Source organism: Passer montanus, unplaced genomic scaffold (genome assembly GCF_014805655.1).
Source record: "Passer montanus isolate IOZ18808 unplaced genomic scaffold, ASM1480565v1 scaffold5, whole genome shotgun sequence".
NCBI classification, from domain to species: domain Eukaryota; kingdom Metazoa; phylum Chordata; class Aves; order Passeriformes; family Passeridae; genus Passer; species Passer montanus.
Window position 1 is genome coordinate 11,377,815 of NW_024369929.1, and position 18,701 is coordinate 11,396,515.

Below are 18,701 nucleotides of genomic sequence, written 5' to 3' on the forward strand. Positions count from 1 at the left end.
CCCAGGATATAGTAGAGAAAAATCAAGAAAGCAAAACTTTTCCTTTCAACTTAATTAGCTGTTCCCACTACAGGCTGTTCTGTGAGTAAATGATGGGTAAACAGGAGGACCATCACATAGCTCTTCCATGCATGTCGCAGCTGCTTCATGCCCTGGATCCTTCTGACATGCCCAAGGCTGCAGAGTTATGCAAAGCCAGAGAGAAGAGGGGATATGGAGTGATGCACAATGAATATATTAAAGTATATTTGTAAAAAACATCAAATACTGAGATCACAGAAAACAATGAGCCTGATCTGAGGCAGAATATGTATCAGATACTTTTCTCCCCTTCTAAAACTTTTTCACCAGTTGTCAGACTTTCAGTTGCCTTAAGACAGAATAATTCTTCCCTGCCCACCTCCCCCTACCCCAGATTGCTGTCTCCTTGCTGTGCCTGGTTTTGGCTGGATGCTCCAAAAGCAGATACATCTTAATACAGAGGCAAAACACAGTCTAGCAGGATCAGCTGTTGTTTTCCAGAAATATCAGTGAGCTATTCCTTTCTTAAATATTTCTGTATTATATGTATTATTTCTATTACCTATGGCAAAAGAAGTGAACATGAGAAATCATCTCAGCTGCCTCTTCCCTACCTTCATAGCTTGATGTGAGAGTTTCAGCCTCCAAGTTGCTTGGCAACCTTCTTTTGTGTACATGTTTTATGAATTCATTCACCTCTGAATCAGAGATGATCAGGGAGCTGAATATGGGTACAGATTGCTCAGCCTCAGTTCAGCTTGACCTGCTGCTAACACTGGGTTTGAACTCCAGGAAATTGGTAAGCAAGTTGTCAAGGCTGTTTTGGGGAAGTTTCCAAACTCCTAAGCTCTTAAAGCAGCAGGAACCACCATCATTATGTAGCAGGGCCTTCAGTATGACTGAAGGCAAAGGAAACCCACACAAACTAATTCCAGTTCAAATTGAAGCGTTCTTCTTGGGGAAAGCTGGGGAACAACTGAACCTTATTTTCAGGACTTACACCCATGGAAAGCCTACTGTAACCCTTTGCAAATTGCCTCAGATGATAAGGAACGTCCCCATCCCAAGTGTGTGCACCTGCATTAGTCTAGCAGAAATTTCCAGCCACTGCCTCATCCAGTCCTGGGTACACCCACTCAGCATTCACTGGCATGTCCAGTGTCACTCTGCACACCCTCTGAGCTGCTCAAATACCATCAGACTTCAAAACTGAAACCATGCAGGTACCTTATTAAGCTGCTGTCAAGCACATTACCTGCATTTACCTCCTCCCAGGGCTGGTAGAGGAATTCCTCTGCCTGGGTGCACCTCCCTCACCTGTGCTCACTGCTGCCATCCACCTCTGCTTCCCTCAGCCACATTCCCAGGGCATGAAACCAAGATGGGGAGACAGCTGGCTAGGAAAAAGTACCCTGATCCAAGAAGGATCAGGAGATTACAGCAGACAATATTGCATAGCAGTTGCAAAAATGGCAGCTCTCCTGGGACCCACACCAGGCAACGTCACAGCTGAGGCAAGGAACACTCTCTTACTTCCCTCTGCTCAACCCAGTGAGAAAAACCAAATAGCTGCAGTGCTGTGCCCACTGCTGCCCACCATAGGTTTGAAAAACAGATGAAAACTGAAGAGATCATTGAAAATCATCAAATGTTTAGAAGTCTTAGGCTGAAAAATTGGAGAAAATGGGTTTCAGACACTGAAAGAAAAGGTGGACAGAGAAGAAGGAGAAATAACCTTTAAATTGCAAAAGGCTGCTATAAAAAGATTGCAATCATCGGTCCTCACTGCCCACTGGGACTAGGCTGCATAAAAAGAAACACAAGTTACTATCAGCTAAGCCAACCTGTGGTGACCTGACTGCCCTCACTGCTGTGCCTGAATGTTGGCCCTCCCTCCTGATGGGGACTTGTTCATAAATCCTGGGCCAAGAATCTTCTCTACAGTACCCAAAGCAGTGCCAGCAGAGGCCTATAGCCACATAAATCATAACAGCTCCTTTAGAAACTTGCCCATGGTTCCCCTTATTCCTCTGGAACTAGTTCTCTGTTCTGACGGCTGCTGGAATTACTATTCCAGTCCACAAGGCAGCTCTGCCACCTCCTGTGTTCTCTTTGATGCAAGGTGTCTCCTTACTACTTAATGTTAGCCATGTTAAGCCATGTTAACCATTAGCCACTAATTAGTGGCTAATCAGAAATTTCAGAAATATTTCATCATCATATTTTGACATCATTAGAGCTTCTTCTGACATACAGAACAGAATTATTTATGGAAAATTCTGTCTTACCTGCTCATTTAGTGACAGTCTTGCCACTTCAAAATTGGAGTAATATAATTTCTGGGATTTCTCTCATCAGTAATGGTCTTCCAAATCCTCTCTATTACCCTTAAGATTACAATTTCTCAGCTTCTGCTTATGTATGCCTTGAAAGGTGTGAGCAGCAACCACTAAGATCAGCTCCAACACATGATCTAGGTAGCTGATGAAGGGAGCTCCAGATTATCTGTCAGAAGGCAGGCAAGGATCTATCACCCCCTGCTTTTATAACACACACATTATGGCTTTAATTTGTTCTGTGGCAGCAGGCAATTTCAGATACTCAAGTATTTTGTACTGCCATGGCCAGGCCATCAATCCATGTGTTTTTCAGTCAGCATGGGAGAAATGTAGACTGTCTTGCAGAGATGCAAGGCTTCTGAGACCTGGCAAGCAGTAAAAAGCTGTATTTTCAAGTTAGGCATATATGTGACTTTCACCTTCTGGGGTTTTTGCACAAAGACAAAAAAGCTGAACTGAGAGAAGAACTAGAACATTGCCCTGAACTGTCCCATCCTAAAAGAAGGTGAAGGCAGGATATGAGTACACAGAGACCTGAAGGACAGCTGCTGTAACAGGCAGAGTGCAGAGATCCATGGAGCTATAAAATCCATGGGCTCTTTTCTGAGAGAAGGATTTCATCTGAAATGAAATCAGGCAGGAGGAGCAGACTGAAAAAGCTTCCATTGTCATAAAAATATCTCCCTGGGTAATCCACAGTGATGGAAAAAGGAAACCCTGATAATTTATGTGACAGTTTAATGGGATTTTGGTGACATAGGATACTTTAGAAAGAATTTGCCCAAATAGGACAGACAGGACTTTAATAAGGCTTCAGCTCCGAACCAGCAATATCTTCACCCCTTGCTTTTACATTTCATTCTACATACCCACTGCTCACTCACAGCTCATCTTTCTCATTTGCAAGGCACATTTCAGCACTGTAAGAGCAACAACTGCACTTTCTGGTTAGATCCCCTGCCAGAGAGGCTTCTGAGTATCTGATCCCTAAAGGGATCAAGCTGCCTTTGCACCTACAGGGCAGAGCATCACTGAACTGTGAACTCTGAGGCATGAACTGCCCTCTGGCCACATCTCCTGCTCCGTGGATGGCACTAATACCTTCTGTTTGGAATTTAAGGGCAGCAGATGGACAGTCTGGAGCAGGAGGTGCTGGCAGAGGGGACGCCCCCAGAACACACTCCAGGAATAAATGGCTTTCACACAGAGTGAGTAATGCCTCAGTCCCCATCTCCTGCCTGTGGGGGACACAGCCTTTACCCCCAGCACAACACGCCTGCCCTTCACTGCCATGGCTCCCAGAGCAGGCTCAGTGCAAGAGGAATTGCTCCGAGAGCCAAACCCGGGTGAATCCGGGGTTAATGGCATGAAACTCCACAAAGGAACATTTAGGCTGAATATCAGAGAGTTACACTAAAAAGTCTCCCCTGTGGAGAGGTGGAAGCTAACATTAAAACCACATTGCCCAGAGCACAAGAAGTCATTTTGTACACAACAACCCTGCAGAGGCTGGGGACAGAAATAACCCAACAGGAATTTGTTTTCTTTGCTAACTTCAATGGATCCAGTTAAGGAGCCCAAGTTTTGTTAATTTCTCCTTCTGGGAAATCCAGGCATGAAAGAAATGGTGAAAAATTGGGTGAAGATCTCAATATTTTGTCCACTCTGAGATGAACTTAGAACTTGCCTGTGAGCCCTGAAATGGGTATGAGAAACAGAGTACTTGTCAGTGTTTCTTTCACTGCTGGGAATAACAGCCAAGTTTAACAGTTTAACATAAGTTTAAGTTGTGTAGCACTTAAAGCTGTTCTGCTCTACAGAAGACAAAGTCTATAGTTTATTCTAAAAATGCTCTTCACTCTTTATGCAGTACTTATTTAAAACCCACCTATTACCACCTACAGCATAAAGTAATGTTTATTCTTAAATATGTGTTATGCTTTTAAGTGACAGAGATCCATCTCTCCCTGACTTGAAGTCTTCCTCAGGGAATGACTTGAAAGTAGCAAAATATATTAAAAGAAAGTAAAATCAGAGCCTCTCATTGTCAAAGTGATAAAATATCAATTTTGTTAAGACAAAAAGCATCACAGATTGCCTCTGATAGCAACAATTAAATTTTGGTCTTCACTTGATATTTATCACTCATTGCTCCAGAATCAGTCAAGCAGGGAATGTTTCTTAAAAATAATATTATTCTTTTATTATTGCATTTTTCCTGGAATAAGCAAACTATAAGAATTTTAAATTGTGTGTTTTCTTACATATAAAAAAACTCAGAGGAAGGAGGAAATAAACAGAAAGTCTACAAAAAATCTTCCACTTCTTCTACTTCACTATGTCAACAGCTTCACAGTAAAGGGCCTTCTGCAGGTTGACTTCATTTGTGGCATCACTAAATTGACTTTTACATTATTGCTGTCTAAGTCTGTCCTAAATCTTGGAACTACACTGTCCAGAGCTGATCCCAAAGGAAATTCTTGCTTTCCACAAATGAGAGATCAATGAGGTTAAACAGTCTCCAAATTTTGAATAATGAATCTTGTCTTTACTGCAAGGTCTTAGATGAACTCCCCAAATATGTGAGCAAAAAACTACAAACAAGGGGTCAACGTTAAAAGGTCTTTCAGTCAGATCATCAAGAGAGCAAAACTGATGCTGGCCCCAAGATCTTGTATCATGACATAAGCAGCACCATGTTCCATCTCTTAAACTGCACGATGTGTTGTGTTGACAGACCATGAGCAGAACATAAGTTTTCCAGGAGAAAGAGCAGGGATGAGCCCTGAAGTTCCCAACCAAGTTTATACTGCATTTTTTTCAAGCAGTTCTATATTGAAATATCTAAAGATGAAGAAGGAATCAGACTCACATAGCACAATCTGAACCCCAGTGTACTTGACAAAACTAGGTGGAACAAAATTTTCCCCTGCATAAAGCAGATAACATGCAGAAATATCAGTCTGTGGAAAGACACACTAAGCAGTCCCTGCCTCAGGTCAGTAAGTTCTTCCCTTCAGATGCCAGCAAAATGATGTCTAATGGATGATGTCTTCCTGCATCAATCACTGCAGGGAGCAGAGTGTCAAGTTAGGAAGAGTCTGTTTGAGGAAATAAGATGATAGGAAGGTTAGAGTGAAGGAAAAGGTTATTTTTATCCCCACAAGTTGCTACAAAGCATAGAAAAAGGTTCTAATGAATAAAGAAGTCAGGCTGCAGAACAGTCCTGGAAGCCCCAGAAGAAACAGAAGTGGAACATGAGATGTCCTTCCTCAGCACTCCAAGTATCACTGCAAAAGTGGGAGCTTTCACACAGGAGAGCTTTTAGTACTTCATAGTTTCCTAAGTGATACTAAATTTATTTTAAAAGCATTTTCCAGAAGGTTCTTTCAGGCAAATAATTTAACAGCACAATTGCTAGTTCCTAATCAGTTTGAATTTCTGATGTGTAGTACACAGACTGACTTCCGAAAGCTGATAACTGTGATGTTTCCTCAGTCCCAGTGCCTTCCTGCACTTTCACCCACAACACTTCCACAGAACTTTGAACTTTTCCAGCTGACCCTGCCCCAGAATCCTTCCATTTATAGCTCATTTACTCGATACAGCCTGCACAATCCACAGCATGAGCTCCTTTCTCAACGTGCCATAAGAAACACTCATATCAAAACTATTATATTCCAGAGCGTTCACAGTCACTTCATCTCCTGCTCTGTAAACTCTGAGTGCTTTTAAAAGAAACACTTATTTATATAGAAGGAAATCCCTGTAAATAATGGTCATGACAGGCTAATAGCTGGCATTGCAAAGATGATTTATCTTCTTGCTGTATCCAACAAAGCTTCTGATGTTAATACCTTGTTTTCAAAATATGAAGAGACTTCTAACTGATGTTTTCTAACTGCAGCTAGAATATGCAGCTAATGAAAAATGCCTTATATCAAAAAATAACCTTCTCCTGCCACCTAACACTCCCATCAACTCTCACAATCAAAGGATCTCCTTGAATGATTTCTTTCCTCTGTATTACTTAGGGTGCTTCCCTCATGGGTGAAGAAACCAACCATTCAATCTCACTGCTTGTTTATAACCCAAAGCCATTTTAGGGTTTGCATGTATTACCTGTGTATTTTAATTTGAAATATTTTATTTGATTTCTGCCTATTAAATTACATTTGAGGCAGGTTATATGGCCTCATGGGGAGCACTACCCTTTGTGCAAACAGCAATTTTATCGGGGCTGAGCCTAATTTCACATTGCATTTTGATAGGCTGGAAAACAAGGTCATGGTGTCTGCATGGCAAGTGATGGCCTAGCTGGTGGGAGAGACTTTTGATAAGCTAGAAGGAGGATCCTGAGAGTGCTGTGATTTAAAGGGTATGATCTAGGATATGAAATTAAGGAGCAAGCCATCAGTGATGAGTTCTTTCAAGTCTATTGACAGGCATTCTCCATAGCTGGCAGGGCCATCACCTTTGCCAGCACAGAGACTGTAAGCACCTCACTACATGCTTATTGCTCATTCAATAGTTAGCAATGGCTAAAAATGGGGAGAATAGGGATACTGGGGACACCACAGCCCTTGACATGCCCAGAGCCCTTCATCTGTCTCTTGCTTACTCTTTCAGCCTCTGGCCAGTAGCTCTTTTTGAAGCACAATTCCCACGAGTTGAGTTGTGCCTCATGGTGACCCTCTAGCTGTTGTTTTTGTGCCCTTTCAAAATGCTTGACAGAACTGTCACAGAAGGAGCTTGGCATCTGGAAGCTGTGGCAGACACGATATGACCTGATTCATAAAACACAGCTAAACAGCTTGGGCTGCCACAGGCCAGGATTTACAGGACTGAGCTTAAAAATGGCCTTCAACGCCTGCTCTGCTAAATGCACTTCCCTACTGCACACAATAACAATTCCCAAGTTGTGAGGGTGACCTGCAACACTGTGAAGTAACAAAGCAGACAAGACACTATAGACACTAATCTTGTTACAGCCTGCACTGTCCACTGCTGCTCAGGACAGGAAAGGAGTGACCCCAGCTCTGGCTGCACCTTTTGCACATGGCTACAGGGGTAGGAAGGACTCAAAGAAAAAAATAAAGATTTTTTTTTTTCAGAAATTATTTCAGAAATTCCCCAGCACAGCAAGCACAAAGGAAAAAAAATAAGCCAGAGATAGTTTCTTCTGTGTTATCCACTACAGCCTCATTTTTACAATGAAAGCCTCTCTGCATTTTTATTTCCAGCAGGCACAGCCTGATTAGCAAGGAATTTAAGGACTTTCTGCCCTCCCATCCATCTACCTATTTTCTTCATCTCTCCTTCAATCACTAGTTACTGTTAGGTGCTCGCCATGGGACCTAAACATCCTGTGGGAGATCTGTCAAAGTCACTCTGATGCCAGTGATAATGAATTCCACCTCACTCATCTTCTCTTGAAGCACTTCATAGACTGAAGATTACATGTTTCAAGTGTGTTCCAAGTTATGAAGGTAAGGATTTACAGAAAAATCAAGTAAGTTGCCCAAGGATGAAATACAAATCAGTCAGAGCTGGAAGCTCAACAGCTGTTTCCCAAGCTCCAGTCAAAGAGTTCTGTGCCATCCACATTCACCCTAGAAGTGATTTTCTATATAATCCATTACTTCAAATCACTTCCTCCTCTTTTCATTAGCTATGAAAGTGAATTGAGTTGTGCACTTAGACATAATCAGTAGAGTCCTCTCTCAGTCATGTTATTTGTCCTATATCAAGATCAGCTGTCATTTTCATTCTGGAACCCACCCATATTTCCCAAAATTATCAAGCACACACACATTTGCAGAGTACTATGGTATTCCTTTATCCACGACAATCAAAAGATGATATGAAAGTGGTAAGGGACAAATGAGGAAATAAAATCGAGTGTTGTAGTAAGTCTCTCTGGTTCTTAAACAATAATTTAAAAAAATAAAGTCCTTAAGTTGTCCACAAGTCCTTCCTTATCTGTGGGCCAAGACATATCTCCAATCCCATTCGGACTTCTTCATTTATTTGTCACCTCTGCCCACATCGTGTTTTAATAAAAATTTCAACATATTTAATTTAACCTCTTTATTTCAAAGCACCCAGGCTAAGCTAGAAATATTTTCAAGAGTTTGTTAAACAAATTCAAGGGAAAAAAAAAAAGAGTAAGAGCTTATAAAAGGAATTGCCAAGTGGCAAGGAAAATAACTTTCTTTCCCCCCCCCCAGCTAAGAAGCACAACAATTACAACTGATAGGGAAAATTAAATTCTAAGCGCATTGGTGATTTAATAGATATCATTTTCCAAGTGTTACAGCCACATAATAAGTGCCCTGAAATGATACAGAAGTCCAAGTTTAGCTGTCTGGGAACACTGGTGCACTTTGCAGTATCTACCATGTCACTCGTCAGCTCGTTGATCTTATCAGCACATTTGCAGTCTGAGCAGAGCAGCTGTCCCCACTTGGTTTTTATTTCTATTTCTGCATTAGAAACAGGTGGGCAAGCTCAGAGAGCTAACAAGTTTCTTTTTGATGTAGAGATGGACAAATCCTCTCATTAACAGAATGGCCTTTTAAAAATCATTATGGGGTATTTTTAGTCCCATTTCATTTCAGTATTTCTGTATAATTGCAGCCCATTAATCACAAATGCTTGTTTCTAGAATCTGTCAGTTATAGGCAACAAGTAGTAGCAGCCTGTGGCATCTGCAAACTACTACTTTCAACATATTGCTGGCTTATTTTACTGGGATAAGATTGGCTGCATCAGTCACACAGGATTGGATCTCATTCTCCAATTACAGAAATTAAACTCAGTTAAACAGGTCAGGCAGAAATCCATATAGACCCTCCCAGCAAAATCAACTTACAGGTGGGAATTAGAAATAGCAGGTGTTCAGAATTCCAGATACAAAACCAGGAGAAAAACAAACGCATACCACGTATTGCAAATATGCCTCCTCACTCAGTAATGCTCTTGGACAGATTAATATTAAAATCAGCACATGGAAATAGCATTTGATTAAGATCAGCAGCACATAGAAATAGTGTTTGCTACATTTCACAAGAGTGTGGAGCCCCTCGCATGGATGTGGGCAGAGTAGCTGAACAAACTATCTGCTTGCAGCTCTGGCAAACATGCACTAAAGCTGTTCCATACAATCCAAACAACTCCAGGCATTCCTAATGCACGACTAGCTAGGTCAGCCTTTATCAGACAGAAATGCATAGCTTGGAACATTAAATCCAGAAATTAGATTGTTGTTTTCCAGAAAGTTTTCAAAGCCTCGAGGTATCAGCTGAATGACTTTTCTATTTTCAAGTCAGACACAGTAGACAGTCTCTCCAAACCAGCCAGCCAAGTTTTAAAAGCACCAAGAAAATTCCCAGTTTAGAAGGATAAAGGTGAAAGCAACATCAAAGTTATAACGCCACCCACACTGTTTCCCAACAGCCTGTTCAGTTCTGGGTGTTGAGGAAGGGTTTGCCTGTGCAAGCTGAAGCCTATTGTTAGAGTGAGAAATTCAAGAGTCACAGGAGCATCAAAAATCTACCTCAGAGTAGCAGGACACACTCTGGGTTCTGTCACAGCCTAGCAGCTCTTTAACACAAACTGTGCAAGACTTGACAAACTGTCCCTGAGCTGAGCTCCCAAACTAAAGCAATGGTTTGCTAGAAGAGTGGCAGACCCCGCTTTTTGCCAACTCTGCCCAATCTTGCCATCCAAAATAGTTTGCTCCCACAAGATCGTCAGGCACCAGAAAGCAATGTGTATCTACCTCAATCTGTGTATCAGCACAGCTTTTCTGGAACAGAAAAGGAAAAAATATTGAACCAGAAACAAAAACTGCTCTCTGAGATGGCAGGAGTGGTTGTGTGGGTCTGACAGCAGCTGGTACATGTGCTACACCCCCTGGGATTTCCAGCCACAGATTACTCTTCCACAAGGCCAACCTGCCAGCTGTCCTGCTCCCAAATCTCTGATCACAGCTTGCCTAGCAGTTATCAATGAGGAGGTACAACCAAAGAGAAAAGAGAACAACCTTTCTGTTTGGTTGTACATTGGTCACATTTCTACTGTTAGAAAATGACAATTTCTTACCTTACATAAGGCTTGAACCTGCGCAACTTCCTACTGACCTTTTAATTCAAGGAGCAAGAGTGATTCACAGACTGCCCCACTATGCACACCTTCAGCACTACTGACCAGAAATACCTGCTTTAACACAGGTGTCCAACCCCAGCTGCCTTCAAGAGAACCCACTTTACACATCAGCAGGTGCTCCAGATCTTCTGAGTTGTGAAAAACAACCAAATTGTGTAATATGACACATGACCACCTGGGCAATATTGTGTCCAGATGAAGGAACCCCTTCCTGACATTGGCTTTTTCCTTGAGGCACAAGCATTGACTCTTCACACCTTGGTAAGCACATGGAATATTAATAGGAGCAATATCCAGTGACAGTCTGACCCTAAAATTATTTCCTCTCTCTCACAGCCCATCTCTGCCACATTGAGGAGAGATTTACCTCAATACAAAAGATTCTTGGGCTGACTCACACAGTGCCACAGTGACCTTTCAGCACATGCCCCACAGGACTAGAATTTATGGCCTGGCATGGGAAATGTGCCACTCACAGAAACACGCTGAGTTTGGGGGTTTTGCCACACCTTAATTTGAAGCTGATCATAGAAACACAGTAGCAGTTTAATGCTTGTTCACCATTTGAGGGAGAAAGAGCTGCCTGGGGGCTCTGCTGGGCTGTATTTCAAGACTTTGATTGGCCATAGAAAACACAACACCTGCATCTTCTCACAAACTGTTTCCACCTAAGGGAGAGAAGATTAGTTTTTTTGCCCTTCTGTTAAGGCAAGAATTCAGGCACCCTAGCTTTCCTATAGAAGCTTGCAGATCCACTGCAATGAGAACTAGTTCTGGGGTATTGTAAGACAGGCATATTCCAAGCAGCTGTCTATAAATTTCCAAAGCAATATAAGAAATACATAACACAAAACAATTTTCAGTTTTCATTGATAATTTTCAATGCCTTGTAGCAAAAACACAAGTAGAACCACACTCCTGTGAGAAGACCCTTCTGAGACACTTGACAAACCAATCAAGAAATAAAATAATTATGACTAAGATATGCTAATTTAGATTTTCAAGATGTTTAATTCATTAGTGTATCAGAAAAGGCTGCTATGTTCTGGAAGTCTGGAGCATTGCCAGCCTTAATCTCTACTGAGACAATCACAGAATGTCTTGGGTTGGAAGGGACCCACAAGGATCATCAAGTCCAACTCCTGATGTTCTAGCCCAAGTCCATACCAATCAAGATACCAATAACTTATGTTCTAGAAAGTTCCGGCTTTAATCAGATAATTTCTTCTCTAGAAAGGACATGCAAACGTTATAAGTCTCTTGGGGCAGAGTAAGTCTGTTCTAAATCAAAGAAGGAAAGGCAGCTAAACAAGTGCTGAAAAAAGTGCTACAGAATTTTCTGCTTTTTCCCCTAAGCAGAGGACAGCTTAGAAAAAATATCCAAATTTCAGAAGGAATTTTATTTTTTTAAAAATGCAGAACATGGCAGCTGAATGAAGAACACTACAAATAGTCTCATTTAAGGTACTTATTCTGCCATCATGCTGCATTAGGCAGAGGGTGGGACAGAATGAGAGATTACCCTAATATTTACTGTCTCTCTTTGCTAAAAACACTGTGATTGTCTATGCTTCAAAGCCCAGTTTCAGCATCCTCGTTCAGTATTTTCCGTCCATTCCTTGCTGCCTTGACTACTGGAATTCAATATATTAATATGTATTTTGCCAAGCTCACAGAAGGCTGACCACAGTGTCAAAGCTGTGCTGGCAGCATCAGCTCCACCAAACGCTGGGATTCAAAGAGCATTTGATACATCATGAAAAATACTGGCCTCAGCCTGCAGACAACCATGTGTCTGTCTCACAAATTTCATATTCCACTCAACCAGCTTCCATCTTTATGGCAGCAAGCTGCATAACTCAAACAGGAGCATAGTTTTGCAGAAATTTGTCTGCTCTTTTTGCAAGGAGCTGCCAACGCTGTTGTGACTGGGATATCAGAAGGAAAAAGTAGAAGAGATGTTTGAGATTGAAAGACAATCTTGAAGAAATTTCAGCACAGACCATCAGTGTTGCATAACTGGACAGCTTTGCTTTGGCTTCAGAAGCTTGAGAAACTGTCTATTCAAGTGGAAAAAACATATTCTCCATTCTGTAATTATTTAGCACTGTAGAACACATGACAATTTTATTCAGCTTTCTTCACTGCTGCATTAAAACAGGATAACAGTTTTCACAACAGCTGACTCTTCCTGTCACCAAAAACAAAGTGTTTGGTACAAAGTGAGAGAGAAATCAGCACCTCTGCCTGGCAGCCCTGCAAATTGGGAGAAAATCTTCAAATCAAAAGAATACAAAGACACAAACCTTATTATTGCAGATTCAAAGATAAAGAACAAATGTTTTTTTCTCCAGTGTTCCATAATCATCTCAATCAATTTCTATACACAGCAAAATCTGTTCACTTTTAACTATAATCACAAATAAAGAGAAGAGATACAGAACTGATGAAAGGAAAAAGCAGAACAGGTCTGTAAATGGAATTCTTGAAAGAAATGTAATGCTGGTGGACACTTTCTGCATAAGATTGCAATTTGGTCCACATTAAGTACCTAGAAAGCTACAAAAACAGTCTGTCAGAGATAACATCTTCTGTTCCCATTCAGTGGAAAAGCCTTCTAATGGGGGACCCCCCAAGGAGCAGGGGCTTTCTTCAGCTCTTGGTTTCTCTCCTGAGATTATCATCAACAGCAGCAATGGCTCTTTCTTCTTGTATGACATTAGCACTGTGGAATTGTCATTATAAAAGCCTAACAGACCTTCCCACAGAAACCAGTCAGCAGCCAGACAGCTCTGGGGAGGTGGATTGGTCCCCATTTGGCAGACGTGTGTGACCTGAGGGTCCATCAGCAAGCGGCTGTGCTGTTTGCACGTGTGCTGGAGGGAGGATCACACGCAGCAGCAGTGAAGAGCAGATGTGCTTGCTGGTGTGAGCTGCTTCCAGCCAGCACAGTGCCAGGTTAGCACTCCAGATGAATTGCTACAGGCAGCCCTTCTGCCTGCTGAAAAGATCATTACCAATCAAAGCAGGTCATTCTACCTCCTTATTTCAACATTATTAGATGAGAGCTTCCTTTAAGGAGTGCAGCTTCCTTTGGGGCGGACTGACTCCAATAAGGTGTTGAACTAATTTGATCCCTGTTTCACTAGGAGATGTGTCATCTGCAGGTTGGGAAAAGTTATTCAAGAGAGCTTGAGCTTTTCATAATTAACATGCAACACTGGTTGCCACACGGGGAGCAGGCACAGTTATAATAACTCTGAGTCAATAATTCATAAACTATAATGCATTATTAATCAATTATTGAGGCCTGAATTACATTTAATGAGATTAAGCTGATTGGAGCACTAAGCTGTTTGAGTCATATTGATTTAATCAATGTGCTTAATTAAACTGTGTACATTTTCCACATGATCATTATTTCCCAGTATCCTGCATAAGTGGCCCCTGCAATTCACATCCTCTGCTGTTCTTTGCTCCGGAATTGCTCTTTGGTGCAATTTATATTTAAAGGTAAAGAGCTTGTTTTTTTCCTAGGAAAAGATCAAAGTTGCAAAACAACCATCTAAATAGTTTATACAAGCAAATTGAGAAATGTTAGAATAGTTTTCCCAGCAACAGTGTCTTTTTTATTCTGTAGGCTTGGGATGAGACCAGGTAGACACCTCATTAGTCTCACTTTATCCCTCATTCCAGCTCCAGGAGCATCTGCAGATTCAATGCTATGAGAATCCTACCATATCTATCCCAAAAACAATACTCTATCCTTCTTCAGAAACATGCCTAGACAAAAAATGTGCTTCAAATCCTCAGGAGACTACATTTAAGATAAGCAGGTATCATTATCTTTTTTTGACAGTATTCATAATGGTTTCCTCAGCCATGCATAAAGAGGACATATGATGACAGTAGAGCAACTCAAAGTGACAGATATTACAGATGTAAATGCATTTGCTAGTGTCATTTTTGTTTAATTTCCCTCACCTCTGCTGCTAATTATCTGGGACAATCTGGGTTAACTTTAAACCACAAAATTCAGATCTATAATGCTACCCACGGCTAAAAGAATACTCATTAGGTGTGTTGACTCTGGAATACACAACACACTGAATAACCACTATTATTAATGGGGATGACAACAGTACAACCAGCCATGAAGAGAGTTGTGCAATTCCTTTGGGACTGTTTGAGTCATTACTCTGTGTTAGCACTAACCAGAATGGCACCTACACTACATCACATCTCAGAGGTGCCCTGCCCCTTCCCTTCTCTGACTAAAGGGGAGAGCAAATCCGCCACAACTCAGGGTACAGCCAGAAAACACCCTGAAAAACACTCACATGGCAGTCTAGAGTGTACACTGTTCTCTTTTGACCAATAATTTTGCTTTTGGTGGTTTAAATTCCACCACTCTGTTAACATTAGCAACATATCAATGTCCTTTATTTCTTAACAAAAAGACAATTTTATCATTGCCTGTGTGTCAGTGTTTAGATATTTTCCTTTGAGAGAAAATCCACCACAACTCAGGGTACTGCCAGGAAACACCTCCTGAAAAACACTCACATGGCAGTCTAGAGTGTACACTGTTCTCTTTTGACCAATAATTTTGCTTTTGGTGGTTTAAATTCCACCACTCTGTTAACATTAGCAACATATCAATGTCCTTTATTTCTTAACAAAAAGACAATTTTATCATTGCCTGTGTGTCAGTGTTTAGATATTTTCCTTACACTTCTCTGAAAAGTTAATCTGTCCATTTGCTCTGTCACTTACAACAGTATTGCTTGCAGGGTCTACTCAGCTGTCTGCCAGGGAGTTTAGTGGAATTACACACTGCACACATGCATAAATAATATTGTGAATTAAGAGTTTGCAAACTATTGCTGAGTACACATACATGCTGCTAGCACTGCCTTCACTGGGCTCTGTGTACATGGCAAACAAGAAGAATCAGAGCTCTGCAAACACCTATTAATTCATCAAGCAAGGAGGTGGCACCAAGATTTGGAATTTTTTTGTTTCTGCATTCATTTGAGAATGCTCTGAAAGATATTAGGAATTGCTCTCCCTTCAGAAGTCCCTTTAACTCTCATCAGGCAGACCTAACATAGCCAGAAATAAAGCCAGAATGATTTTACCTTTATCACAAGACCACGGAGGATATTGCACTTATCATGGGTATTAAGGATATCTGTACTAGCTGGATGCTGAGTCTTCTCCATCTGATGGCAGGAAGGGCAAGTTTAAAGTTAAGAAGCAACCACAAAATCCAAAATAGACCCTCTCAGTCTCTATTTGTTCGAGTCTATGGAGCTGCAAAGCCCAGCAGGGACCACTGACCAGCCCAGGTACCTACAGACATGGATCAAGTTTCAGTTGAGGTTGTGCTGATTGTAACTGAGTGGTTGCATGAAGAGTAAAAGCACAGGAAGCCAAAGAGCTCCCAGCTCACTTCTGTCTTTGTGTCAAATTCAGAACTGAACATTTAATAAAAATTATTCAGTACACCACCATCATATAAAGGGCAGATATAAAGAATGGAAGGAGAAAGGAGCCTAAAGCGAATATCAAAGCCTCACACAAACAAGGCATAATGAAGGAGAGAAGTAGCCCATTTTTCTTCCCTTCAGCATGGCTTGTGCTTCCTATTAACAAGGTGCACGTTAATAAATTTAACTCAGACAAATTTAACCATCCTAGGACCACATTAATCAAAAGCCTGACAAGAGCAATCTGAAGGAGTTGAGGAAGGGAAGTAAAGCACAGCTGACACAGAGATGCCGTGCCCTCACTCTCCACAGGCACTTCCAATACAAAATAACTCCTTCCCACTGCACTCCTACCAGGCTGATCCTGCTGCCTTCCCCAGTACTCCTCACTCACCCTGTGCCTCTTTATCTGATGTTTCCTTATCCCCACATGTCTATACTTGAGAAAGATTTAGACTGTTTCAGTATGATCATGTGCAGGAGCTACAAAGTCCTGCTGAGATTTGTGCCACTGGCATTGCTGGAAAGAAATTCTCATGGTACAGATTGACACACATAACAAAGGCAACCTAAGTTTGATAGGAAATCAAAATGACTATAGCTCATGAAAACTGTGCATTGTCCTGAACCAGAAGGAAAAACAAGGGCTGTCCATTTTTATTCATTATCTATATGCCAGGTTCCCCAGTGCTGGAGCTCCACGTTCCTTCTCAAGCTGGAATACCCATGGAGACTGAACAAAGCCATGGGATTTATTGCAGGGAAATCCTCCACCCTTTGGTCTCTTCATATTTAGCTCTAAGTTGTCGCTCTTGAGTTATGTTTTTAGCATGGAAAACATTGACAAACAGGTCCTTCCATCAGCCAAAACACTTCTCAGAAAGATGGGTATGTCATACAAAATGAGGAAACTGAGAAGTAACTGCTGATCAAAGCAACACAAAGCAGCACAAATTAGACTAAGTGCCTCCCCAAAAGCCATAATTATCCAAGCTACTCAAACAAAATAAGCACATACATGATTATTCAGATTTGCCTACAGGCATCCCCACAGCATAAAACATGGTGTGCTGCCTTGCTGTTCTTTCACTTGATAGAACAATAAATATTTTCATCACTTAAGAGTATTGGTGTTTACTTGTTCAGTCTTGAAAACTTGAGTGAAACTGTGTCACCTTGACAATGTCTTTCCCCCAAAAACTTCTCTTTCAGTTGGACAACTGAGGTTTCTACATGTTCTGTTTTGAGATCCATGGGCTCATGGATAGGAAGTCTGCAATCTTTAGTGCAACACTTCAGAAGGGGTTAGTGGCACAGGATTTCATGGCATTTCAGGGAGAACTACAAGCTCCCACTGGCTTCATGTACTACGACAAGGCAGGAGATATTTATTTCTATTGAAAATAAAGAGGACTTAAGCAACATAATTGGGATTTGAACCTAGGTGCAGTATGTTAAAATTCTGAAGCATTTGGAAAAAGTATTCATAGATGCCTTATGAATCTTTCAGCAAACCTGGGCTGAAAAAGCAAGCCAAGCCTTGTCTATGTAGACAGGTTAACAACCTTTGAAAACCTGCCAGGCTTTCTTCTAACACTGCAAGAAGGAATCTAATATACTCTGAGAATACAGTGCTCCAGAAAATGGCCATGCCTCCCAACATGAGCACATTTATATCACAATACTTTCTTGAAATTTTTTTTTTTGCTTTCCTATCACAAAACACTCCTTTCTGAAAGTCCTTTCAAAACCAAAAGAGCAAAATTCCAGTGTTGAGGATAGTGACTCATGTGACTGATTCACTCCAAGTCCTTGCTTAGATAAACCCAAATGGTAGCTCAGTTTTTGCTTTGTACCACCATTGGAAAGGGCTTCTTACTTGGGTAGGAAATCTTGTTCACTGCATGCCTCTTCCAGATGGCTCCAATTCTCAAATAAAATATTCCATCTTACTTTCAGTTGCCCCCTTGAGACCTTCAGCCATGAGGTGTCAGCAAATAACATCTGACCAGGTGATCACTGCCATGTCCAAAGGCCACTTTAGGTAACAAACCTCCCCCTCCCAAACTCCCACTGATTTTCTGTGTCATCATTATAATGGAAAAAAAAGTGCTTAAAGGCAGGAATTCTCTCTTCAAGCCAGGCATGGACAGCCACGATTAAAGCTGTGCATGCACATTATAAATCCCCCTAAAAATTATGTAGCCTGTACTTGGCTATTTTGCTTTAGTATTTGAACGAAGAAAAGCATGTTCACAATACAAATTTGCTACTCCAAGGTAAAAGCTGAATTTGTAATCAAGTTATTACAGTAAAAAGGCATGAGATGTAGATGATTACACAGTAATGTCAGCATGGCTGCAGTCACTCTGCTCTAAATCTGGACCAAAAAATATAGCAATAACTTTCACCAACTCTCATATTTCACCTCTTTTAGTTTAGAAGGACAAGTCTGCAATAAGAACTGTGGTTCAGGTCACAGAATCCCTTTGGATTATTCTAGCCTAGTATCTAAGTGAGGTAATTAAAACTATTTACTTAACATATAAAAAGATCTTAAGACAACTTAAATATTTACAAGCCTCAAAGGTCTCAACCTGTGTTATGTTTGAAGAGAGAAAAAAAATCACTGTACACCTTGTTCCCAATTAAAAAAAAAAAATCAACCTACACATAAGTA

At 41.1% G+C, this 18,701-nt stretch overlaps 1 protein-coding gene across 2 annotated transcripts in view; it reads right to left on the bottom strand.

The window, feature by feature from the left end:
- The window catches only part of AGBL1 (AGBL carboxypeptidase 1), a 265,872-nt gene that overhangs the window by 165,674 nt on the left and 81,497 nt on the right, over positions 1–18,701 (bottom strand). The gene's annotated exons all lie outside the window — the stretch shown is intronic.